Source organism: Mauremys reevesii, linkage group 17 (assembly GCF_016161935.1).
Source record: "Mauremys reevesii isolate NIE-2019 linkage group 17, ASM1616193v1, whole genome shotgun sequence".
Taxonomy (NCBI): Eukaryota; Metazoa; Chordata; order Testudines; family Geoemydidae; genus Mauremys; species Mauremys reevesii.
Window position 1 is genome coordinate 6,489,425 of NC_052639.1, and position 25,657 is coordinate 6,515,081.

General features: G+C 51.0%; 1 long non-coding RNA gene across 1 annotated transcript; it reads right to left on the reverse strand.

Annotated features, from left to right (window-relative positions):
• Positions 1-24,105, reverse strand: LOC120385013. The gene is made up of 3 exons (XR_005589206.1): positions 23,980-24,105; positions 2,361-2,468; positions 1-50 (listed from the first exon to the last, which is right to left on the reverse strand). It is a non-coding gene; the product is annotated as an uncharacterized LOC120385013 (long non-coding RNA).
• Between the last annotated feature and the right edge of the window lie 1,552 nt (positions 24,106-25,657).

Below are 25,657 nucleotides of genomic sequence, written 5' to 3' on the forward strand. Positions count from 1 at the left end.
GGGGCTGGGGCTGCTCCAGCCGGACTCTGTGCAGTTCCTGCGTATCAACACTGCATCGACAAAGTGAAGCTCTTACAAGGACCTTTCCCTCAACCTCCTTGCCCGCACCCAGATCCTGCCCCGGCCCCCAACCCTCTGCCCCCGCACCCAGGCTGCACTGTAGTGTTTCTGTTCTAAGGGCTCCGATATCAGTTTCTGGTTCTCAGCCATGCCCGAGGCTTGAAGCTGGGGCCCATCCTGGATGCCTGGCGCTGACAACCCTGCTGTAACTGGAGAAGAGGGATTTGGAGGGCACTCGCCCCTCCTGCCCAGCAGCATGGTGCGGTGGGCAATAGCATAGGGTACTCTGACCAGAACTGCCTTCCCCAATGAGGCCTTCAAATGGAGTCACCACTGCCAATGCGAGAGGGCTAGGGCCCCATGGGGCAGGACATCAGCTACAGGAGTCGGGGCGTCCCAGACCACTCAGCACTGGCCTAACCCTGCTCCAGCTGGTGGCACTGGGAACAGTAAAGCCAATGCCGAGCTTTTGGGAATCCCACCCAGCACAGAAGAACTAGACTGGAGGTCATCACACAGCCCTCCGTGTAATGCCTGGGATTAGCCCCAACATACAGCATAGATACATCCCAAAGACCATTTCGTCACAGCCTCAGTTGCTGGTAAGATTCTCAGCGAGTCTCTATCTCAGCTGACCCGTCCCAGGCCTACTCTCTGACCCAAGGCAAATGGTTATCAAAACCCCGGAGCATTAATAAATTATACTCATTTGCCCCTGTGGCCAATCAGTCAGTTTTCTTTGTGCTCTGACAATGCTGAAGCAGTGCACTCAGAACCCCGCTTGGCTGCAGTCAAAGCCCAATAAGGGACTCTTGCTTTGCTACCAGGAAAGAATAGCTTTGAAATAATGATTATATCTGATTTGTATCTAGCACTTCTCAGCAGTAGATCCCACAGGGCTTTGCCAAGGAGATCAGCATCATTATCCTCATTTTACAGATGGGAAACTGAGGCACAGAGCAAGGAAGTGATTCGCCTAGCAGCAGAACCAGGAATAGAACTCAAGCTTGCTGTGCCCCAGGCCAACATTCACTCCACTAGGCCCCACTGCTGCCTACAGGTAACTGTTTTAAGGTGCAGGCCCAGGGCCCGGCTGCCCATCAGTGCAGCTGCCTGGAGCCAGAGAGCCACACTGCACACGTCAGGGGATGTGTGCATTGCACCAGGCTGAGAGGAAGCAGAAGAGCTTTGCTCTCTGGTGGCCTTTACATCGGACCTTCCTACCCCCAACTCACTATGATGATGGTGTTTGGAATTACCTCCTTCTGCCCTGGCCGCTGCCCCTTTAAGGTGGGCTGAAATTTGAGAGGCCTTCCCAGAGAGGTGCGGGGAACTGGGCTGGCACTGCTAGGGCCCAGTGCAACTGGCAGCCTCTCCACTGTCCACTGCAAGTGTCCGGCTCCTAACGGTGCCCAGCACCCCAGAGTGTTCAGGGCTAGAGTGTGCCCTAATTGACTCCAAGGGGTGACTTGATCCCATGACAGCCTCTTCCTGGGGCCCTCTCTCTCTCCCTCTGTGTCTCTCGCTCTGTCCAGAAGGGTCACTCCACCTGCAGGCAGACAGAGGGAGGAGCCCTCTCCTTCACTAGGGCAGTCCCTGTGGTGGGCTGCTGAGTGGCTAGACAGCCCCTTTCAGGTATCAGCAGTGGGAAAGGCCTGGCTAGTTAGGGGGCTGGCAGGATTAGAGATCCCACTTCTTCTTCCAGCCCAGGAGAAGAGGGGTGCCGGGGAGAAAGACAGGGGTGCATGCTGCAGCGGCAGAGACTCAGAGCTGGGGGACTGATGCTAGAAGCACCCTGTGGGCCTGCTCCACATGGCGCCACAAGCCAGAATCAGCCAGAGCCCAAAGGAGAGGAGACACCTGACTGTCGGATGGATGCTGAAGGGGCACTTGTGCTGTGCCTCTGCTGATGAAGGGTGGGATGATTCCTGAGTCCCTGCCCTCCCCAAGGGCAATAGGAGCAGCCTCTGCTAGAACTGAGCAAATCACTGATTGAAATGTTTTATTCAATCAGAAACTGAAACAGCCAAAGCGAAGTTTTTCGGCTTTTCAAAAATATTCTTCCATTTTTTTTCTAGTCACTGAATTCCTCCTGAATTCGGGAACAGTTTCATAGCCTTTAAAATGCATTTTTGTGCAAATTTACTATTTGCTGAAAACAATTCACCCCCCAGCTCTAGTTTCCATCCCCAGCAAGAGAGGGAGTGAGAACCAGCTACTCGAGCACAGAGGCCCCAGCACAGTGGCTTTGAAGGATACCGGCCCCTTTACTAGAGGGCTGTGGGGTGCCAGCACTGCACCTTGAGATTTCTTGAATACTTGAAGGATCTCTTGACAGGTCACTGCTTGGGACTGGCCAACTGACACCGCCGGCCAGCAGCTGACGCCATCCCACTCCCTCGAACAGCCTGGGAGAACCAAGAACAACGTTAGCATTGGGGGTGGAAATGAGCAAGTCACCATGTGGCATCCGGAGAGTGTAGCTATCATTTGGTGGGGACCAAGGCAAGTCACCCCCAAAAAAGAAAGGGGTCTCCTCATCAGCTGCCACTCCATGGCCTCCCCTCATCAGAACGCAGCCCCCCACCTGCAGAGAGGTTGCAGCCGCAGTTCCCTTCTCCCAGTCAGTAAAGGAGAAATTTCACACCAGATCCTCTGATAGGTGTTAGAAATGAAACCATTGATGCGTCAACGTGCTGTCATTCAAAGTGAAAGCCAAAGGCAGGTGAGGCTGCAGCAGCCTCAGAATTCGGATGGTGGCTGCCCATCTCTGCGAGTGGGGTCCATTGCTCTATAAGAGGAGCAGCTGCACTGTAGCAAGCTAGTCTTTAAAGATTTGATCCCCCTGGCTCCTTCCTCATCTATGCAACCCCACTGTGGGAATTAGGACGCATTCAGTGCAGGGGGTGTGCAGCAGACTGGATCATTCACCTGTGCAATGAGGATTCCTAACTCCATAGGAAGCCAGACAAAATACAGATTCCCTAAAGCCAACGGAAATAAATTCTGCTCAAAGGAGCAGTCATTTCTTTTCTTGAAGTCTGACAACAGCTGGATTGGCTAAGTCAGGGTCATGCAGCCCTTGACAATCACCCAATAGTCCACCCTGTACAATACCAAGTATTGTTATTCCCCATCATACCACTGGAGCACTGAGACCCAGCAGTTAAGTGACTGTCCCAACACCACACAACTCAGTGGCAGAGCCAGGACTAGAACTGAGGAGTTTGTACCTGCCACTGTTACACATATTCAGCTAGACCATGGCTCTGAGGTGGAAAACAGCTTCCTGTTTGCAAAGGAAAGGGAAGTCATGCAGTCAAATAGGGTTCCCTCCTAACAGCTAAGCTACAAGATTCCCCAAGATCACATTCACTTTCCTATAGGTCCTCTGTGTTGGCTGGGTTTGGTCTCATTTGATTGGCACTAAGAATAATTCTGTCCTACTTGTTTGATACCATGGTTACCACTGACAATGTGTGGCCTCTCATGCTCTTTACACTACATAAATAATGTGAAGAAACCATAGTGTACAGCTGGGTCCACATAACCATATGCACCAGAGCTGTGTGAAAAGCAATGTCTCTGTCCTGGGAGAAATTCTAATATCTCAACAGTTTTTTGGTCCCAGAACAGGGCAAAAATGAAACAGTAAAACTTTCCATGGAACAAAGTGCTCAGAAAAAAATTTAATTCACAAATGACAAAAAAATAGTTGTACACAGTATAGTTGTAGTTGTGTCAGTGCCCGGATATTAAAGAGACAAGGTGAGTTAGGTGACATCTTTTATTGGAGCAACTCCTGTTGGTGAGAGGGACAAGCTTTCCACCACACAGAGCTCTTTTTGGGGTCTGGGCCTGGAAAAGGGACTCTCAGCATTACAGTTTATGACTTATTACAACAATCTGTAACCCTTTAACCCCCCTCATTTTGTCCTATGACTGCAGAGGTGTAAATGGACCTTGAATGGGCCCTTACAATACCTGCTAACTATTTATGCTAAACCAGCTGTTCCACCTTGCACTACAATCCCCAGGTCCTTTTCTGCAGAACTGCTGCTTAGCCAATCGGTCCTCAGCCTGTAGCAGTGCCTGGGATTCTTCCATCCTACGTGCAGGACTCTGCACTTGTCCTTGTTGAACCTCATCAGGTTTCTTTTGGCCCAATCCTCCAATTTGTCTAGGTCACTCTGAACTCTATCCCTACCCTCCAGTGTATCTACCTCTCCCCTCAGTTTAGTGTCATCTGCGAACTTGCTGAGGTGCAATTCATTACCATCATCCGGATCATTAATAAAGATGTTGAAAAAAACCAGCCCCAGGACCGACCCCTGGGGCACTCCTCTTGATACCGGCTGCCAACTAGACATGGAGCCATTGTTCACTACCCGTTGAGCCCGATGATCTAGCCAGCTTTCTATCCACCTTATAGTCCATTCATCCAGCCCATACTTCTTTATCTGTATTTAGATAGAATCTAATACTGTACATAGAAACAACCTATTTACACTCTTGTGTAAACTAAAATGTAAACATGATGAGAAAATGCTAATGAATCGGCTGTTAGCATATTGTGTTGAAGCAGGCTGTGGCCTTATTAAATGCTCTGAGGGGCCATGTATGGCCCACGGGCCATAGGGTGGGTACCCCTGATATGCATGATATAATCATCCCATATGAAACCAAGAGCTCACCAATGCAGCATAAGTTTGGGTTAGTTATTGGACTCTTCATGCATGCATGGCAGCTGGAATCATCCCTGCAAAATCAGAAGTGTTCCTGCTAGCCAATGTAGAGGAACATGATTATTTCAGATATGGACTGACTCTGCTGCCCTGAACCTTTAACCTTGCCTCTGTGGATGAGGGGAAAGGAGTGGAAGTGTTATTCCTTGACTTTAGCAAAGCTTTTGATAGGGTCTCCCACAGTATTCTTGCCAGCAAGTTAAAAAATATGGGCTGGATGAATGGACTGTAAGGTGGATAGAAAGCTGGCTAGATCGTTGGGCTCAGTGGGTAGTGATGAATTGCTCCATGTCTAGTTGGCAGCTGGAATCAAGTGGAGTGCCCCAAGGGTCGGTCCTGGGGCCGGTTATGTTCAATATCTTCATTAATGATCTGGAGGATGGTGTGGACTGTACCCTCAGCAAGTTTGCAGATGACACTAAACTGGGAGGAGTGGTTGATACGCTGGAGGGTAGGGATAGGATACAGAGGGACCTAGACAAATTAGAGGATTGGGCCAAAAGAAACCTGATGAGGTTCAACAAGGACATGTGCAGAGTCCTGCACCTAGGATGGAGAATCCCATTCACTGTTACAGACTAGGGACCGAATGGCTAGGAAGCAGTTCTACAGAAAAGTACCTAGGGTTACAGTGGGCGAGAAGCTGGATATGAGTCAACAGTGTGCCCTTGTTGCCAAGAAGGCTAATGGCATTTTGGGCTGTATAAGTAGGGGCATTGCCAGCAGATCGAGGGACGTGATCATTCCCCTCTATTCGACATTGGTGAGGCCTCATCTGGAGTACTGTGTCCAGTTTTGGGCCCCACACTACAAGAAGAATGTGGAAAAATTGGATAGAGTCCAGCGAAGGGTAACAAAAATGATTAGGGGGCTGGAGCACATGACTTATGAGGAGAGGCTGAGGGAACTGGGATTGTTTAGTCTGCAGAAGAGAAGAATGAGGGGATTTGATAGCTGCTTTCAACTACCTAAAAGGGGGTTCCAAAGAGGATGGATCTAGACTGTTCTCAGTGGTACCAGATGACAGAACAAGGAGTAATTGTCTCAAGTTGCAGTGGGGGAGGTTTAGGTGGGATATTAGGAAACACTATTTCACTAGGAGAGTGGTGGAGCACTGGAATGGGTTACCTAGGGAGGTGGTGGAATCTCCTTCCTTAGAGGTTTTTAAGGTCAGGCTTGACAAAGCCCTGGCTGGGATGGTTTAGTTGGGGTTGGTCCTGCTTCGAGCAGGGGCTGGACTAGAACCTCCTGAGGTCCCTTCCAACCCTGAGATTCTATGATTCTAAGATTCTCCTGCCATCTGCCAGCACAATGCTAACTAGGCACAACACCACCACAATGATATAACTTTACAAGCTTCACTCCCACCCTTCATTTAAAATAAGGTCATCACAAGCATGCACCTAAGGCAAAGGAGTCGTAAGCCTGCCCAGAAATTAGCACCAAGTGGGTGAAGGGATCCACAGAGAATTGTTTGACCAGAGGCGCGTGCGTGTCTCTGTGTGTGAGACAGACAAGCTGATGGAGAGACAAGAAAGAAACAGAGATGGCATGAACATGCAGTTGGCAAGCCGACTTTAGAATCATAGGGTTAGAATGGACCACAAGTGTCATCTAGTCTAACTCCCTGCTAAGATGCAGGATTTGTTGTGTTTAAACCAGCCTCCTTTTGTAAACTTCCAATGAAAGAACTCCACAACCTTCCTGTGCAGTCTGTTCCATTGTCCTACTGTACTTACAGTTAGGAAGTTTTTCTGGCGGTTTAATCTAAATCTGCTATGCTGGAATTTGAACCCACTGCCTCTTGTCCTGCCCTCTGTGGCAAGAGAGAACAACTTTATCCATCTTTTTATGGCAGCCTTTCAAGTATTTGAAGACCACTATCATATCCCCCTGTGACATATTGTACCTCAAAATAGCACCCTGTAATCCCCATATTCATCATTCATATATGTTTGTGATATTTCATACAAAGCATGCCTTGTAAAGTATCATATGAAAGGTCATGATCTGCTGAAACCCATTTTCTGTACAAATATGTATATCAATAGTGTGTATGAAGTTATGAGATGTTGTTACTGAAATATGTTATAGTAGAGACTCTCAAACTTACAAGGGTGGTGATCCGCCCAGGAGGGTATTAATTGACCATTAATCAGCAAGGGAGTTGTAATCCAGTGTTTTACAATTCAATGACAGTTGCACAAATACCACACGATGGGCACTGCTCAGTGCTATGACAAAGACTTCAATTGAGGAGACTGGTCAGGCTTAAGGGAGAAGCTTGTGTGTTAAGAACTGTAACAGCCAGTGTGGTGAGAAAATTTCTTGATCTAAATATTGCCTAGTGTAATAAGGTTTAATATTTAGACTGTGTGCTTATCTTTTATTTTCTTTGGTAACTATCTCTGTCCTTTTGTGCCTACCACTTATAATTACTTAAAATCTATCTTTCTGTAGTTAATAAATCTGTTTTATATTTTACCTAAAACAGTGTGTTTTGGTTGAAATGCTGGGGAAATCTCAGCTCAGTTTACAAAGGCTTGTGTGTGTCCTCTCCACATTGAGGGAGGGGCAGACTGGGTAATAAACTTACACTGATTAGGCTTCTGATCAGGGCAAGACAGTACAGCTCTGGGGTGTCAGGCTGGGGAGCTAGGGGGAATTGACTGGTTCCTTTCTCTGTGTGATTCCTGAATGGCTCAGGGAGCATTCATGCAATCTAGCTGGGTGTGGGTCTCCACACGCTAAGTGATAGCAGCATCTGGAGAGGTTTGGTGCTTGTCACTAGCAAAGCATTGTGAGCGACAGCCCAGGCTGGAGAGGTAAGGGGTCATAGAAGTACCCTATTTCCAGGTTATACCCCAGGGATCCTGCTCAGAGCACCGTTTTGACTCCTTTTCTTTCTAATTGGTCTTTCCATGGCACCTTGCCTACTATTTCTTTGTCAGTTGAAATCTGCCTTTCTGAAGTCCAGTGTCCTTGTTTTGCTGTTGTCAGGTCCTCCTTTCCATAGGATCTTGAATTTGATCAGATCATGATCACTTCCTCCAAAGTTCCCAACCACCTTCACATTTGCAACTAATTCATCCTTACTGGTCAAAATCAGATCCAAAATGGATGACCCCTTAGTTGTTTCCTCATCTTTCTGATTCAAGCAGCAAAGAATCCTGTGGCACCTTATAGACTAACAGATGTTTTGCAGCATGAGCTTTCATGGGTGAATACCCACTTCTTCGGATGCAAGCAGTGGAAATTTCCAGGGCAGGTATATATATAAGCAAGCAAGAAGCAGGCTAGAGATAACGAGGTTAGATCAATCAGGGAGGATGGGGCCCTGTTCCAGCAGCTGAGGTGTGAAAACCAAGGGAGGAGAAACTGGTTCTGTAATTGGCAAGCCATTCACAGTCTTTGTTTAGTCCTAAACTGATGGTGTTAAATTTGCAAATGAATTGGAGCTCAGCAGTTTCTCTCTGGAGTCTGGTCCTAAAGTTTTTTTGCTGGAGGATGGCCACCTTAAAATCTGCTATTGTGTGGCCAGGGAGGTTGAAGTGTTCTCCTACAGGTTTTTGTATATTGCCATTCCTAATGTCTGATTTGTGTCCATTTATCCTTTTCCTTAGAGACTGTCCAGTTTGGCCGATGTACATAGCAGAGGGGCATTGCTGGCATATGATGGCATATATTACATTGGTGGACGTGCAGGTGAATGAACCGGTGATGGTGTGGCTGATCTGGTTAGGTCCTGTGATGGTGTTGCTGGTGTAGATATGTGGGCAGAGTTGGCATCGAGGTTTGTTGCATGGGTTGGTTCCTGAGCTAGAGTTACTATGGTGCGGTGTGCAGTTGCTGGTGAGAATATGCTTCAGGTTGGCAGGTTGTCTGTGGGCGAGGACTGGCCTGCCATACAAACTTCCATACAAACGGACTTCACTAAAATAAGACAGGAGATCTACATTACCCACTTCACCTCTCTAAAAAGGAAAAAGGACTGTAAGCTGTCTAAACTCCTACCTGCCACATGGGGCCACAACCGTGATACCCCTAACCCACCCAGCAATATCGTCAATCTATCCAGCCACACACTCAGCCCAGAAGAACAGTCTGTCCTATCTCGGGGACTCTCTTTCTGCCCTGCCACCCCCACCAACATGATACAGTTCTGCGGCGATCTGGAAGCCTACTTTCGCCGTCTCCGACTCAAAGAATACTTCCAGGACAACACTGAACAGCGCACTGATACACAGTTACCCTCCCACCAACAGCACAAGAAGAAGAACTCCACATGGACTCCTCCTGAGGGTCGAAATGACAGTTTGGACCTATACATTGAATGCTTCCGCCGACGTGCACAGGCAGAAATTGTGGAAAAACAACATCGCTTGCCTCACAACCTAAGTCGTGCAGAACGCAATGCCATCCACAGCCTCAGAAACCATCCTGACATTATAATCAAAGAGGCTGATAAAGGAGGTGCTGTTGTCATCATGAACAGGTCTGACTACCAAAAGGAGGCCATCAGACAACTCTCCAATACCAAATTTTACAAGCTACTTCCCTCAGATCCCACTGAGGAATACACTAAGAAACTGCACCATCTACTCAGGACACTCCCTACACTAGCACCGGAACAAATCAACATACCCTTAGAGCCCCGACCAGGGTTATTCTATCTACTACCTAAGATCCACAAACCTGGTAATCCTGGACGCCCCATCATCTCTGGCATTGGAACTCTCACTGAAGGACTGTCTGGATATGTGGACTCCTACTCAGACCCTATGTTACCAGCACTCCCAGCTATCTCCGTGACACCACTGATTTCCTGAGGAAACTACAATGCATTGGTGACCTTCCAGAGAACACCATCCTAGCCACCATGGATGTAGAGGCTCTCTACACAAACATCCCACACACTGATGGAATACAAGCTGTCAGGAACAGTATCCCTGATGATGCAACAGCACAACTGGTTGCTGAGCTCTGTGCCTTTATCCTCACACACAACTATTTCAAATTTAATGACAATATATATCTCCAGATCAGTGGCACCGCTATGGGCACCCGCATGGCCCCACAATATGCCAATATTTTTATGGCTGACCTGGAACAACGCTTCCTCAGCTCCTGTCCACTCACGCCCCTTCTCTACCTATGCTACATTGATGACATCTTCATCATCTGGACCCATGGGAAGGAGACTCTAGAAAAATTCCACCATGATTTCAACAGCTTCCACCCTCCATCAACCTCAGCCTGGACCTATCTACACGGGAGGTCCACTTCCTAGACACCACGGTGCAAATAAGTGGTGGTCACATTAACACCACCCTATACCGAAAACCTACCGACCGCTATGCCTACCTTCATGCCTCCAGCTTCCATCCCGGGCACACCACAAGATCCATTGTCTACAGCCAAGCACTGAGGTACAACCGTATCTGCTCTAACCCCGCAGACAGAGACCAACACTTAGAAAATCTCCACCAAGCATTCTCAAGACTACAGTACCCATGAGGAAATAAGGAAACAGATCAACAGAGCCAGATGTGTACCCAGAAGCCTCCTACTGCAAGACAAGCCCAAGAAAGAAACCAACAGGACTCCACTGGCCATCACATACAGTCCCCAGCTCAAACCCCTCCACCGCATCATCAGGGATCTACAACCCATCCTGGACAATGATCCCACACTTTCACAGGCCTTGGGTGGCAGGCCAGTCCTCGCCCACAGACAACCTGCCAACCTGAAGCATATTCTCACCAGCAACTGCACACGCACCATAGTAACTCTAGCTCAGGAACCAACCCATGCAACAAACCTCGATGCCAACTCTGCCCACATATCTACACCAGCAACACCATCACAGGACCTAACCAGATCAGCCACACCATCACCGGTTCATTCACCTGCACGTCCACCAATGTAATATATGCCATCATATGCCAGCAATGCCCCTCTGCTATGTACATCGGCCAAACTGGACAGTCTCTAAGGAAAAGGATAAATGGACACAAATCAGACATTAGGAATGGCAATATACAAAAACCTGTAGGAGAACACTTCAACCTCCTGGCCACACAATAGCAGATTTTAAGGTGGCCATCCTCCAGCAAAAAACTTTAGGACCAGACTCCAGAGAGAAACTGCTGAGCTCCAATTCATTTGCAAATTTAACACCATCAGTTTAGGACTAAACAAAGACTGTGAATGGCTTGCCAATTACAGAACCAGTTTCTCCTCCCTTGGTTTTCACACCTCAGCTGCTGGAACAGGGCCCCATCCTCCCTGATTGATCTAACCTCGTTATCTCTAGCCTGCTTCTTGCTTGCTTATATATATATACCTGCCCCTGGAAATTTCCACTGCTTGCATCCGAAGAAGTGGGTATTCACCCACGAAAGCTCATGCTGCAAAACATCTGTTAGTCTATAAGGTGCCACAGGATTCTTTGCTGCTTCTACAGAACCAGACTAACACGGCTACCCCTCTGATACTTTCTGATTCAGAAAGTTGTCCCCTGCACATGCTAAGAACTTACAGGACATATTATATTTTGCTGTAATTGTCTTCCAACAGATACCAGGGAAATTAAAATCCCCCATTCATTCTAGCTCATGTGTGTTAGATAATCTTGTTACCTGCTTATAGAATGCCTCATCCGCTTCCTTTTCTGGATGTGCTGGTCTATAATTGACCCAATAACATCGCTACTGCTCTTTTCCCTCACCCAGAGACTCTCAGTAGGTTGACTGCTCTCTTCCCCTTGGACCTCAGAGCAAGTGTACACATTCTTGATGTACAGCCCAACATCTCCTCCCTCCCCCACCCAATACCTATCCTTCCAGGATAAGCAATAGCCCTCAATGCTGGTACTGTGATCATAAATATATGGAGATATGAAGGGACCCTGAAAGGTCATTGAGTCCAGCCCCCTGTCTTCACTAGCAGGACTGACTACTGATTGATGCCCCAGATCCCTAAGTGGCCCCTCAAGGATTGAGCTCACAACCCTGGGTTTAGGAGGCCAATGCTCAAACCACTGAGCTATCCCTCCCTGCAAGAGACTTGGCCCACAAAGTCTCTGTAATGCCAATTAAGTCATAATTTTTTTCATAGTTTATGACTTCCAGTTCATCTTGCTTGTTCCCAATACTCCTTGCAAAAAGCCTAGCGATAGAGCTTTTTGAATGCTGACTGAACAGAGTTTAGGGTCCTGTGAGCAATGACATGTCCCCGGGATTTTTCGTTTTGGTTCCTCCTGTGTTCAGAGAAACAGGACTTTGTACATTCCTTATAAATAAACAAGACTGCATCTAAGTGAATACCAGACACCATCGTCAACAGGGCCCTGTAATAGCCTGCACTCACCTCTTGTGAGCACCTCCTGTCTCAGTGTGAGCACCTATTGCTCTCTCTCTCTGTTTGTGGTGGGTCTTTGGTGACTCACAGTTAGGGCCAGCTTTTCCACACAGCTCAGCATCCAGTTGCTGAGCACTTCTGAGAATCCAGACATGTCTTTAGTTGCCTGGGTGGGGGCTGAGCATTTCTGGGACTCTGGCCCAGAGAGGCACAGAGCTCTGGAATTGTCAGTTCCAGCAGGTGTGTTATGAGATGCCACGAACACAGCCATTCTCAAACTGGCTGGTCATTTGGTGCTGGCTCCTCCTTGTTTCCAGCTGCAAAACAGCTCAAATACATGGCATCCTTGCCTGAGACTGTTGGTTCATGGCAGCATCTTATGGGAAAGGGGATGGGGTCACATGACAGTAAGCAAGTGGGGTGAGGAGACCTGCATGATTGTGAATGGGCGGTGCACACAATACAATCTCTCAACTATGACATGGTCTGGATTATGCCAGCCCCTGCCACAGACATGCTTTCACCTCCTACCCCTGCTGGAGTGCTTCCCACTAGACCTGCCCTGCCTGCACTCCGCCCATCACACTTGCTCCAGGCAGTTAGCAAGGTCCATTCCTCGCCCCCTTGCTCACCTGTCTCAGGGCTAAACTGCCTCTGTTCCTACCCCCCTTCCCCATCAGGCCAGCTTGAGCTGTTTTGTTGGGATGATTTTCCCTTCTTATTCAGACAGATCCACCCCCGGGCCGACTCCTCCAGTGAGTTCACAGTCCAGCCATGAAATCTCTGGGATTTGGGGAGTGGAGAGATGGGCACAGCTAAATCAACCTAAAGGGGCATCTAGAGGTGACCTGCTGCTGTGTCATCAGCAGCCCACCCCCTCAGGCCAGGATTTAGGGAGACCCAGTGTTGTGAGACTGGGAAGCGCAAGGCTCTCAGTCAGCCTAGGGGCTAGAGAGAGCCATGGGGTATCTCTGCATCCAGCAGCCTCAACAAAGGCCCCCTTTGCTCAGAGCTCCCCCTAACACACTGGGACCTTAGCAACAGGAGGAGGCTGGTAACATCTCTTTAAGGTGCTTCATTTTTGGTTTTTACCGATTTTTACCAAAAAAGTCCCAGGTTTTACAAAAGCCATTATTCATCCAATTTTCACCCAAATGTTTGACGTGCCAGAACTCCCCAGACCCAGCTCTGGAGGGAGAGATGGTGGCTCAGGAACCTCTCCTTCCAGAGCAGAGATTCAAGTCAGACATACGGGAATGACTCCAGGCTGGTGTACGTACAGTTGTCAATCCACGCCCACTACATACTGACTCTGCAGAGAGCACGGATGGTTATCCGCAGTCAAGCAAATAAAAGTCAGTGAACTGATTTTCATGCTAACATGGGTTGAAAACAGAAATCTGAACATAAGCAGGTTTTTTAAGTTTGGGAAAAAGCAAATGCTATTTACTCAGAAAACTGCTCAGTTAATTTTTGCACCAATTTTCACCTGCATTTTAATTTTTGTAGTAAACACTGATACATTCCCAGAAAATTTTAAAGAAAATAAAAGCAAAATGAAGGGCCTGATGTGCTGTACACTGAGCTCTGCAGCATGGGTCAGCAGCTTGTTAATGCCAGGCAGAGCAGGTTTGCACCAGAAATTTGCTATAAGTGTTAACACCCCCCACCCCAAATCCTTCCTTGGCCTGTGATAGTGGGGGGGGGGGGTCTTCCTGGACAGCAGCAGGGAATGGGGAGGAGCAGGGCAATCTGTGCATTCCTTTCCCTATTCCAACCAGTGTCTGCATAACCCCAGAAGGAGGCAGCACGGCTTGGCAAAGACACGCCCCAGCTGGCAGTGGCCACGCTTTGCTCCTCCCAGCTCTGCTGGGTGCTGTGTATGGAGAGCAGAGCATCATGGGTGCCCCATGTCATTTGGAGAGGGGGAAAGAGTCTGCTCATCCAGGGCCATGTGGTCTTTGCACCCTCCTCTGTAGTAGCTGGTGTGGCACTCTACATCCCAGGGGAGCACACTGTGACCTCCATCTTCATCATTTGCATATAATTGTGATATTGCCTTGTAAGGTGTCATGGTTTCCCATGGTTATGATCTACTGAAACCCACTGTTCCATCTAAATATGTAATATAATGGAGATACACCTATCTCATAGAGCTGGAAGGGACCTTGAAAGGTCATTGAGTCCAGCCCCCTGCCTTCACTAGCAGGGCCAAGTACTGATTTTGTCCCTGATCCCTAAGTGACCCCCTCAAGGATTGAACTTATAACCCTAGGTTGAGTGGGGCTAAGGCTTGAACCACTGAGCTATTCCCACCCTCCACTGTGTCTTATTCATGCATATGAAGTTATGGGGTGTGGGAGCAGGGGCAGTGAATTGTATGGGCCCTTGGTGCCTGGGCTTCAGCAATATTCAGGGCCCGGCTCCACCAATGTTCGGGGTCAGGTCTTTCCCCCATCCCTGCCTGCCACTCCGCATGCCTCCCACAAGTGTCCTCTGGCCCCTACATGTTGCCCCCAAGCATCTCTCCAGCAAGCTCCCTCCGTTCTGAGCATGAGCTATTTACACTAGGCACTCTTTGTGTTTCTAGACTCTCCCCCTTTGCCGTTTACACAGCAGATTCTCGGAGCCCCCTCTCCCTGGACACAGAAACAGGCCCGGGGCATCAATTACAGCAGGATCATCCAAGTGGACTTAACTCGGCTTCACTCCCCAGTGACAGACAAAGGTGCCCTGGCTCCCCGCACGCTGCCTGCACAACTGCTGCTGCTCTCCACTCACGGCCGCCTTGCAGCCCCCTTCCACTGGGGCCAATGGGACACAAAGCAGCAAATGCCCCTCTCTGGGGGCTGAGTTGGCTGCTCCTGCTCTGTGCAGGCCCTGCAGAAACCCTCCAAACAAAGGGAGCATCCTGGGGCAGAGGGCAGGTTGGCCAGAGGAGGCGGGGGCAGCTTGGGGGCAGGAGGAGGCATGGCTGGGGCAATTCTGCACCTCAGATATTCCCTGGCTGCAGCAAGGCCCAGAGACCATGGCATCTGGATCACAAGCCTGAGGCTGCACTGGTCTGTGTTGGGGGTCAAAGCCAGAACCAAGGAGGCAACCCCCCTCAGCCCATGCAGCAGGGCTAGCAGGTACATGGACAGGCTGAGCTGGGCGTCACTAGCCATGAAAAGAACATAAGAACGGCCATACTGGGTCAGACCAAAGATCCATCCAGCCTAGTATCTGTCTACCAACAGAGGCCAATGCCAGGTGCCCCAGAGGAAGTGAACCTAAGAGGCAATGATCAGGTGATCTGTCTCCTGCCATCCATCTCCATCCTCTGACAAACAGAGGCTAGGGACACCATTCTTACCCATTCTGGCTAATAGCCATTTATGGACTTAGCCACCATGAATTTATCCAGTTCCCTTTTAAACATTGTTATAGTCCTAGCCTTCACAACCTCCTCAGGTAAGGAGTTCCACACGTTGACTGTGCACTGCGTGAAGAAGAACTTCCTTTTATTTGTTTTAAACCTGCTGCCTATTAATTTCATTTGGTGACCCCTAGTTCTTGTATTATGGGAATAAGTAAATAACTTTTCCTTATCCACTTTCTCAACATCACTCATGATTTTATATATCTCTATCATATCCCCCCTTAGTCTTCTCTTTTCCAAGCTGAAGAGTCCTAGCCTCTTTAATCTTTCCTCATATGGGACCCTCTCTAACCCCCTAATCATTTTAGTTGCCCTTTTCTGAACCTTTTCTAGTGCTAGAATATCTTTTTTGAGGTGAGGAGACCACATCTGTACACAGTATTCGAGATGTGGGCGTACCATGGATTTATATAAGGGCAATAATATATTCTCAGTCTTATTCTCTATCCCCTTTTTAATGATTCCTAACATCCTGTTTGCTTTTTTGACCTCCTCTGCACACTGCGTGGACATCTTCAGAGAACTGTCCACGATGACGCCAAGATCTTTTTCCTAACTCGTAGCTAAATTAGCCCCCAACATATGTATAGTTGGGGTTATTTTTTCCAATGTGCATTACTTTAATGGCCTGTGAACCATCCAAGCCTCTGGGTGATTCTGAACCAGGAACAGAGAGCAGCCCAGCACCAGCTTCTGAGCCCAGGATGAAGGGCAGGTGTCTCCTCTCCTTCCTGAATGTTCCTGCGGCTCAGTCTCAATGGGTCTCACCCCTGACATCTGGCATTAGCTCTAGAGTTGCCAACGTTTTACTCACACAAAACCAAACACCCTTACCCTACCCCTAAAGGAAATAATTGGAGATATACCAGTCTCCTAGAACTGGAAGGGTCCTCAAAAGGTTAGTGAGTCCAGCCCCCTGCCTTAACTAGCAGGACCAATTTCTGCCCCAGATCCCTAAGTAGCTTCCTCAAGGACTGAGCTCACAACACAGGGTTTAGCAGGCCAATACTCAAACCACTGAGCTATCCCTCCTCCAACGCCTGGCCCTTGCCCCACCCCTTATCTGAGGTCCCACCCCCTGCTTACTACCCCCCCCCCGTCGCTTGCTCTCCCCACCCTCACTCACTTGCTCATTTTCATGGGGCTGGCTTAGGGGGTTGGGGTGTGGGAGGGGGTGAGGGCTCTGACTGGGTTTGCGGGCTCTGGGTGGGGCTGGGGATGAGGGGTTTGGGGTGCTGGAGGGTGCTCCGGGCTGGGATCAAGGGGTTCAGAGGGTGGGAGGGGGATCGGGGCTGGGGCAGGGGGTTGGAGCACAGGAGCAGGTGAAGGGAGAAGGCTCTGGGCGGCGCATACCTCAAGCAGCTCCCAGAAGCAGCAGCATGTCCCTTCTCCAGCTCCTACGCAGAGGCGCAGCCAGGTGGATCTGCATGCTGCCCCATCCACAGGCACCTCCCCCGCAGCTCCCATTGGCCATGGTGCAGAGCCCCCTGGCTGCCCATTCAGGGTTGGGGGGGCATGCCACTGCTTCTAGGAGCTGCTTGGAGCCACGGCAGGCAGGGAGCCTGCCTTAGCCATGCTGTGCCACCGACCGGACTTTTAATGCCTTGGTCAGCAATGCCAGGGTCCCTTTTCAACCGGGCGTTCTGGTCGAAAACCAGACCCTGTCAACCTTAGCTAGCTCTGTATGAGGGGAAGCATCATCCACCATCTCTCACCAGGATTCAGCTCAGGACGGTGCCCTGGTCTCACTGCTTTCAGGGAAGTGCCCTTTGGAGGCAACATTCCCTCTATGGTCAGCCTCTGGGATGTGGCATAGGGTTGTGTCGGCCTGTGAGACATGACATAGGGTTGTGTCAGGCTGTGGGATGTGGCGCAGGGTTGTGTCAGCCCATGGGACGTGGTGCAGGGCTGAGTCGGCCTGCGGGACGTGGTGTACGGCTGTGTTAGCCTGCAGGATGTGGCGTAGGGCTGTGTCAGGCTGCGGGAAATGGTGCAGGATTGTGTCAGCGCACGGGACGTGGCGCAGGGCTGAGTCGGCCTGCGGGGCATGGTGCAGGGCTATGTCAGCCTGCAAAATGTGGCCTAGGGCTGTATCAAGCTGCGGGACATGGTGTAAGGCTGAGTTGGCCTGTAGAACGTGGCGTAGGGCTGTGTCAGCCTGTGGGACGTGCCATAAGGCTGAGTCGGCCTGCAGGATGTGGTGTCGGTCGGTGTCAGCCTGTGGGACGTGGTGTAGGGCCGTGTTAGGCTGTGTCAGGCTGTGGGATGTGGCATCAGGCTGTGGGATGTGGTGTAGGGCTGTGTTAGGCTGTGGGACGTGGTGTAGGGCCGTGTTAGGCTGTGGGACATGCCGGAGGATGTGGCCTGCAGGATGTGGTGTCGGTCGGTGTCAGCCTGTGGGACGTGGTGTAGGGCCGTGTTAGGCTGTGTCAGGCTGTGGGATGTGGCATCAGGCTGTGGGATGTGGTGTAGGGCTGTGTTAGGCTGTGGGACGTGGTGTAGGGCCGTGTTAGGCTGTGGGACATGCCGGAGGATGTGGCCTGCAGGATGTGGTGTCGGTCGGTGTCAGCCTGTGGGACGTGGTGTAGGGCCGTGTTAGGCTGTGGGACATGCCGGAGGATGTGGCCTGCAGGATGTGGTGTCGGTCGGTGTCAGCCTGTGGGACGTGGTGTAGGGCTGTGTTAGGCTGTGGGACATGCCGGAGGATGTGGCCTGCAGGATGTGGTGTCGGTCGGTGTCAGCCTGTGGGACGTGGTGTAGGGCCGTGTTAGGCTGTGGGACATGCCGGAGGATGTGGCCTGCAGGATGTGGCGTCGGTCGGTGTCAGCCTGTGGGACGTGGTGTAGGGCCGTGTTAGGCTGTGGGACATGCCGGAGGATGTGGCCTGCAGGATGTGGTGTCGGTTGGTGTCAGCCTGTGGGACGTAGTGTAGGGCCGTGTTAGGCTGTGTCAGGCTGTGGGATGTGGCATCAGGCTGTGGGATGTGGTGTAGGGCTGTGTCAGGCTGCAAAACATGGTTTTAATATGACCCACAGGGCAGCACTTGTGGTCTGAGCTAGGAATCCGTGTCCTCAGCTGTTTCCCTGCAATGAGCCGTGCTGGAATACACGGCTCCAGGAGCTCATTCACAGGCCATAGTTTTGCTTACAGGTTAGGAATAAATCTGACTAAACAGTGGATCATATTTTGGATTCTTGTCAGCTCCAGATGGATTCAGGAGGCTGCATTTCCTTTTGGCCTTTTACCTTCTTCGCTCTGGGCTTAGGCTGGGCTCACTCAGAGAGCGCCCCGAGCAGTTTGGCCGTTTCTGGCTCAGCAGGCAGCTTTCTGACATTCATAACAGACCATGACTGTTCCTCTTCTGTACGTCCATCGTACTAGGGCATCATCCACGTGACTCTCCCCCCCGAGGGGCAGTAACTAGAGGAGCTCAGCCACCCCACTGATGGCAAAGGAAGGTGGGGGCGGTTGGAGCCAAACAAGGCTCCATCTGGGGATAGAGAATCCGTCATGTGGAAACCCAAAGGAAAAAGGCCAGAGCTCTTGCTGACCCTGAGAAATGTATCTCATTTTTATCCAGCTCATAATGTTTGAATTTCAGGGCCCTTTCTGGGGAAGCCACTGAGGTCATTTTAGGAATTTCTCTTTCAAACCCTGGTTCTCTGTGCCCTCCCAGGACAGAGACCAGCCCTCCATTCCTGAGCCTAAAGTGTTCTGCAGCCTTTGGCTTGGGTTAGTATGCAGGGCTGGGGCTTCTGCCGGTTGAGTTCACACTGTTCGCTAGAGGCCATGTGATCTGGTGCGTGGGGCAGCACTGCAGAGACCTGTGTTCTCAGCCTGGCTTTGCTGCTGGGTGACCTGGTTCAAATTGCTTTGACTCTGGCTCTCCTCCCACTCTTTGTCGGTTCAGAGTGTAAGCTCGCTGGGGCAGGGGCTGCGTCTCACCCCATGCAGCACCTTGCACAATGGGGCCCTGGGCTCACCTGCAGCTGTTGTAATACTAGTAACAGAGCAGATTGTGAGGCTCTTGCCCATATCGGTTTGTTCACCATCCGATGTTCCTTTTGATTGTCCTCCTCCCGAATGTATTTTCTCCCCCTTGTTCCCCATGCCATCCTCCAGCTAGCACGGAGTCCTGCAGTGCGTCTCCTCGGCCACATCCTGTGCTTCTTCCCATAGAACAGCACGTCAAGTTCAAGGTCTCAGGCCCTATCTTCAAGGCACTACAGGGCCTGGGACCAGTGTATCACCAAGAGCTGAGAGCTCTGGGATGAGGACAGCGCAGGAGGCTCTGCTCCTCTGGCCCCACAGAACTTTCTGCCCCAAGCAGGAAGCTTGAGCGCTCTCAGGACCCAGCCCCGACTCTGGAATGAACCCCCAGAGGAGAGAAATCTCCCCACCTCCTGGTCTGATTGCCAGCCATGCCTCTCTGTCCAACCTTCATTGACACACATACAGCAGCATGGACACATCGAAACAAAGGCCTACCAAAATGACCTACTCCACCACACCCCTGCTATCCCCATGGGAAGGGGATGAACTACATGGGACAGAGGTTAGTCACGTCACATAGTGCACAGCTGGAAGGCGCTCAGATACCACAGGGATGGGGTGGGATGAGAATATGCCTTGACATGAGTAGAATCCCCTATGGGTTAGCACCACCCTGAGACACTGTCACTGTGACTAGCACCCCAGGCCAAGAAAATGTGAGCAGCCCTGCTACAGTGCGAGGAAGAATTGGTGAGAAGGGACTGGAAACATGCCAGATCTTGTCCCCAGAGCAAGGAACAGAGCTGGGGTCCGGGGCAGGAGCGGTGGGTATAATAGGCCAGGAGAGGCTAAACCTCCCCTGGCGCAGCCACCACCGACCCTGCTGCCAGACCTTTGGGCCGTGGTGGCTCCGCCTCTTCCCCTCCCTGCTGGGAGTGGGCTTCTGCCAGAAGATTTTGCTTATTTATCATGCACCATGCAGGTTCCTGGGCGGCTGAAGTGGTGGGATCTGCTACTCAGCTTCCCGGGTCCCTTAGACTCCCCAGGGAGATTGCTGATGAACCTGGGAAGCTGAGTAGCAGATACCACCACCTCCGCCGTCCTGAAACCTGTGTGGCACCTGTAAAAGCTCAGCGTTCTCCACGCGCCACTGCCTGGCTGCTCCTCTCCAGCACTCCACCCCCTCTCCGGTGCCTATAAAAACCACCTGGAGGGACCAGGCACAGAGAAAATCCCTCCTCCAATCTACACATCCACTGAGGGGCTGGGACAGAGCCCTCTCTGAACAGACACACTGATGGGAGGATGGCCAGGGACAGAGCCTCCTACACAAAAACACTGGGGGACAGCTAGAGTGAAGGTTAGGAGCAGAGCACACCCCACAGACCAGAGGGGAACCAAAGCTCCCCCGCGAACACCCAGCAGGGGGAGACAGCCCCCTCCCCAACCCACAGCTGGGGGAGAACAGCCCCCCACTCTCACACACATGAGGTGGACAGAACCCTGCGTGGTACTATCCCTAACCCCCCATAACGGCTCTGGACCCACCCATCGCATGCCCCTGGCCCCACTCACCTCCCATTTGCCCCCAGGCCGCATTTCCCTTCTGGGCAGGGCTCGCCCGAGGCAACAGCGAGTGTGGACAGTGTAGGGGCAGGTGATGCGTGCTTGCAGGTGCCCAGCCAGAGCGCAGATTGGGACTGTTGTGTTTGGGTTGCCTCGGGGGAGCAGCCAGGCACACGTGTGGGAGGGAGTGGGGGCCCCGCTGCCCAGAGGGTCACTGGCCTAGCTGCCCATTGGGGATGAAGGTGAACGTCATGGCACACACCAGGCAGGTTTGCAATGCACACACTGTCATTAATGTAACCAGAGCAATAGACTAGTATAGCTGTTCACATTTTAATCCTTGCTAGCAAACAAATGCTGGAACAATCAGCCCTGGGAGGAGAGGAGAGGAGGAATGGAGAGGAGGCCTGGGGTGGGGCATGGCCATGGGTGGAAGAGGTGGGATGGGAAGCTAGCCTCCCTGAGTGGAAGCTTCACCTGCTGCCCATGGTCTGGAGCAGGCCTGCACAACTCGTAGCGGCGAGGCCACCTTCCTCCAAAGAAAACAGCTGAGGCCGAAACCTCCCAGCCCGAGGAAACACCCGCCCCAGGGCCCCAGCCCTGCGGAAACAAACCCTCCTTCCCCAGCGCCGCCCCACCAAAACAGCTGTGGGCCAAAAAGGAAGGTTGGGGGTGGGGAGATGATACTTTATTTTAAATCAACCAGGGGCTCCCAGCTAAAGAGGTGGCTGGGAGCCCTCAGGGTCAAATTAAAGGGCCCGGGGCTCCAGCGGCTGGGGGAACCCGGCAGGGCCGGCTCTAGGTTTTTTGCTGCCCCAAGCAAAAAAAAATTGTCTGTCCCCCTTCCCAGCCCTGGGCTCCCCCCCGTACCCTCCTGCTGCCCCAGTCCTGGGCTCTCCCCCCACCCACACACACCCCCTGCCACCCCAGCACTGGGCTTCCCCCTTTCCTCCCCACCAGTGCCCTCCCTCCACCCTGCTGCTGCCCCAGCCCTGGGTCACTGGTAACTCGCTCCCAGGGTGGGTCATTCAGCCGGAATTTTGGATGTGCACAAAACACAGACAGGATTGGTTCCCATATGGTTACAGAGCTGCAGTAAAGTGGAACAATTTTCAGCTTGTGTGATTGGAGGAGATCTGGATGCATATTATAAGACTGTCCTCCATAACTGAGGAAAAGTTGAGGTGCCTTTATTATTCTTTTGTTCCACTCTTTCTTTCTATGGGGAATTTGCCAATGCAATATCACTGTCTTCCTTTCAAACAAACAAAAAGGCAATGGCTGTTGAAAATAGCAATTCCAGTCCTAATAAGCATTTCTTGCTCAATTTTATCCTACTTTTTCTACAGCAAGTTACAGTGGATCAGTATATTTGAAATGAAGTAAAAGCTGCCCAAACCGAGCTTGAGCACTCCTGAATTTTGAGGTGTTCAAATCTGGAAGGCAGGTGCTGGGGGTGGGAGAGGGCTGTGGGCTCCATGGGGGAGCATGGCAGCAACTGTCTGGAGCTGCAGGGAGCTAGACACGCTGGTCTCAGTGGCACAGTAAGCGGTTTGGGGGTTGGAGAAGGGGTTGGGGGTTCCGGGGGGCAGTCAAGGGACAGGGAGCAGGGAGGTTGGATGGGGCAGAGGTTCAGGGGGCAGTCAGGGACAGGCAGCAGTAGGATAGGCATGGGAGTTCAGGAGGTTTATCAGGGGACAGGTAGGGGGTGGGGTCCTGGGGAGAAGTTGGGGGTCTCAGGAGGGGCAGTTGGGGACAAGGAAAAGGGAGGCTTAGATAGGGGCTGGGGTCCCAAGGGACAGTTAGGGGCAGGGGTCTTGGGAGGAGCAATCGGGGACAAGGACCAGTGGTGCTTAGATAGGGGTGGGGTCCTGGGGGCAGTTGGGGCAGGGTCTGGGGAGGGCAATCAGCATCCAGGGGCTGGGATCTAAAGGGCTCTGGGCTCCCCGCTGCAGCGGGCAGCCCAGAGCCCTCTGATTCCCGGCCGCGGCTGGGATTTAAAAGGCTCTGGGCTCCCTGCGGTTGCCGGCAGCCCAGAGCCCTCTGACTCCCGGCCGCGGCTGGGATTTAAAGGGCTCTGGGCTCCCTGCCACAGCGGGCAGCGCAGAGCCCTTTGAATCCTGGTCCCCACTGAGATTTAAAGGACTCTGGGCTCCCTGCTCCTGCAGGGAGCCCAGAGCCCTTTGATTCCCTGCCGCGGCTGGGATTCAAAGGGCTCTGGACTGCCCGCAGAGCGCCATGGGGGGGGATTTAGAATCCCCCAGCGGGCCGCACAGTGAGGCTCCACGGGCCGTATGTTGTGCAGGCCTGGTCTGGAGGTTAAAGGTCACCTGTCTAAGCACCCTACCTTCCCTGCAGTAGACAAATGCTTTTACTGCCTCCTACCCCCTGGTTTGCAATGTTTGTTTAAAAAGCAGAACATCAACCCTTGAGCCCAAATCCAAGAGAATCCCCTAAGAAGGAGTGTGGGCACCAGCAAGAGGCTTTTCCTCCACCAATATCCTTCTAAAGGGCTTTGCTGAACTTAGATGAAAACTTCCCCAGAGCGAGGAACTATTCAGGTTTTGAAGTATTGTGGGGTGTCTGTGTTTGGCTGCCTGTGTGACAGTCTGATCTACCCTGTTTTTCTGCAGGCCTCGTTGAGGTCTCCAATATATACTGCAGACTCTCGCATCTTCACCCAGGGGCCAGTGTTGGTGAATCTTTGACCGAGGCTTTCTTTCCCTCAAGTATTTGTTAAGCATTGGAGTCAAGTCCTTCCCTTCTCCATTAAAGACCTCGCCCCTGTCAAACAGGCTTCAGGAATGCCTAGTGGTGCTGGAACTCACTCACCTTTCCAGCTGGAAGACTCTGGAGACTCGTTGCTTTGGTTTTCACTCCTGATTGTTTCCAGACACTCAGCTTCTCGTTCCTGTAAATGCAGAACGATGGAGCACTCCGGGTGGGTTGCCTGCACCTTCAAGACGAAATGGACAGACACCAGAACACAGGGTGTTAAAGGGCTTTCACTCTTAACATACCCGTGCCTTCCGTTCAAGGACAAAATATTCCTGTGTGTCATATTTCCACTAGCCCCAACCCCAGGCAGTCCTCACGGTGCAGCTACCCTTTATCCCTGGTTTTGTCATATTTCCTTTGCTTTATGATCTTTGCCCAGTGAACAGTGTTAACAAACATGGAAATCATCGTTTACTATCCTCTCTGAGTCCCCTGTGTTTAAGAGGTCTCCTTTGAAAGCCACTGTGCCATACAGAGAATCTGTGCTTTCAAGATGGAGCCATTTGAGCCCTTTACCAGGGGGAACAGGAGTGGGGGTAATGGACGGACAGCAGAGGATTTGAAACAGAGCAAGAGAACAAAATATATTAGAGACAGAAAAAACTATTAGGACACGTCTCTCACATTGCTCTGTCAGCCAGGACAAGGTTGTTACCTGCAATAGATTTCCTAGTTCTTGGTCCTGTCTATTTTAACAGGTTTGAAGAGGAGACACCTGAGTAGTTGTAGAAAGGCAAAACCTTTCTCTTATTCCAAGACAAACCAGTGGGAAGGTGTCTCTGCAGTGCAGGTACATTAAAGGTTCATTCAAGTTTCAGGCTCTGTCCTCTGGACAAGTGCTGAATGTACAGCACAGCGAGACATCTGGGAGAGAACTCTCAAACATATTTGAATTTCAGGATCATTCCAGGAAAGTCCATTGCTGGCACATTTTTTAAAGGACAGGAAGGTTATAAACCTTTAATGAGATTGGACAGTTACATAGCCTCCCACATCCCTAAGCCTCCCAAAGCAAATCACAAACTCTGCTCTGTGCCAAAGGAGAGAACAGTAGGCAGGTTGTGAAGTCAAGCACGCAGAAGTTAGGAAATGCCCATTCAGCCCCCTTGGGCGCATGCATCATGACACCATCTTTATTAATATGATTTTTCCCCCATCTATTTTTACAGCTGGAGAACTGAGGTGCAGAAAGAGTAAGGCCAATGTTTGAAAAATGCCCAAGAATTCTGCATGCCCAACCCGAGACACCTCAGGTCTGGTGTTTCAGAGGCACTAAAGCATCCACAGCTCCACTAATGTTGGAGAGGCCAGGGTTCAGTCCTTCGGAAATCAGTCCTTAGGTGTCCCAAACTGGGTGCCCAGATTAGCCTTGCCATGCCTCAAATTGAGGGTCAATACGGTACAGAGCATGAGTCACTCAGATACTATGGTAACAGTAAAAATAGATAGATAGATAGATGTGCATGGGGATAGATAGATAGATAGATAGATAGATAGATAGATAGATAGATAGATAGATGTGCATGGGGATAGATAGCTGAACAGAAGAAGGTTTAAGGCCATATGGGCATCTGCTAAGTGGTTCTACAGTGTCACCATTTGAGCCTCTCCTGCTCTGCTCCTATGGCTAATGTGTTGGCCTAACCATTAGCCACTCATGGGGAGGCACAGGCAGTCGGTAAGGTCAGTTATTTCACTTCCTCAAGTAGTAGTCATTTCTTTTGGGTTTTAC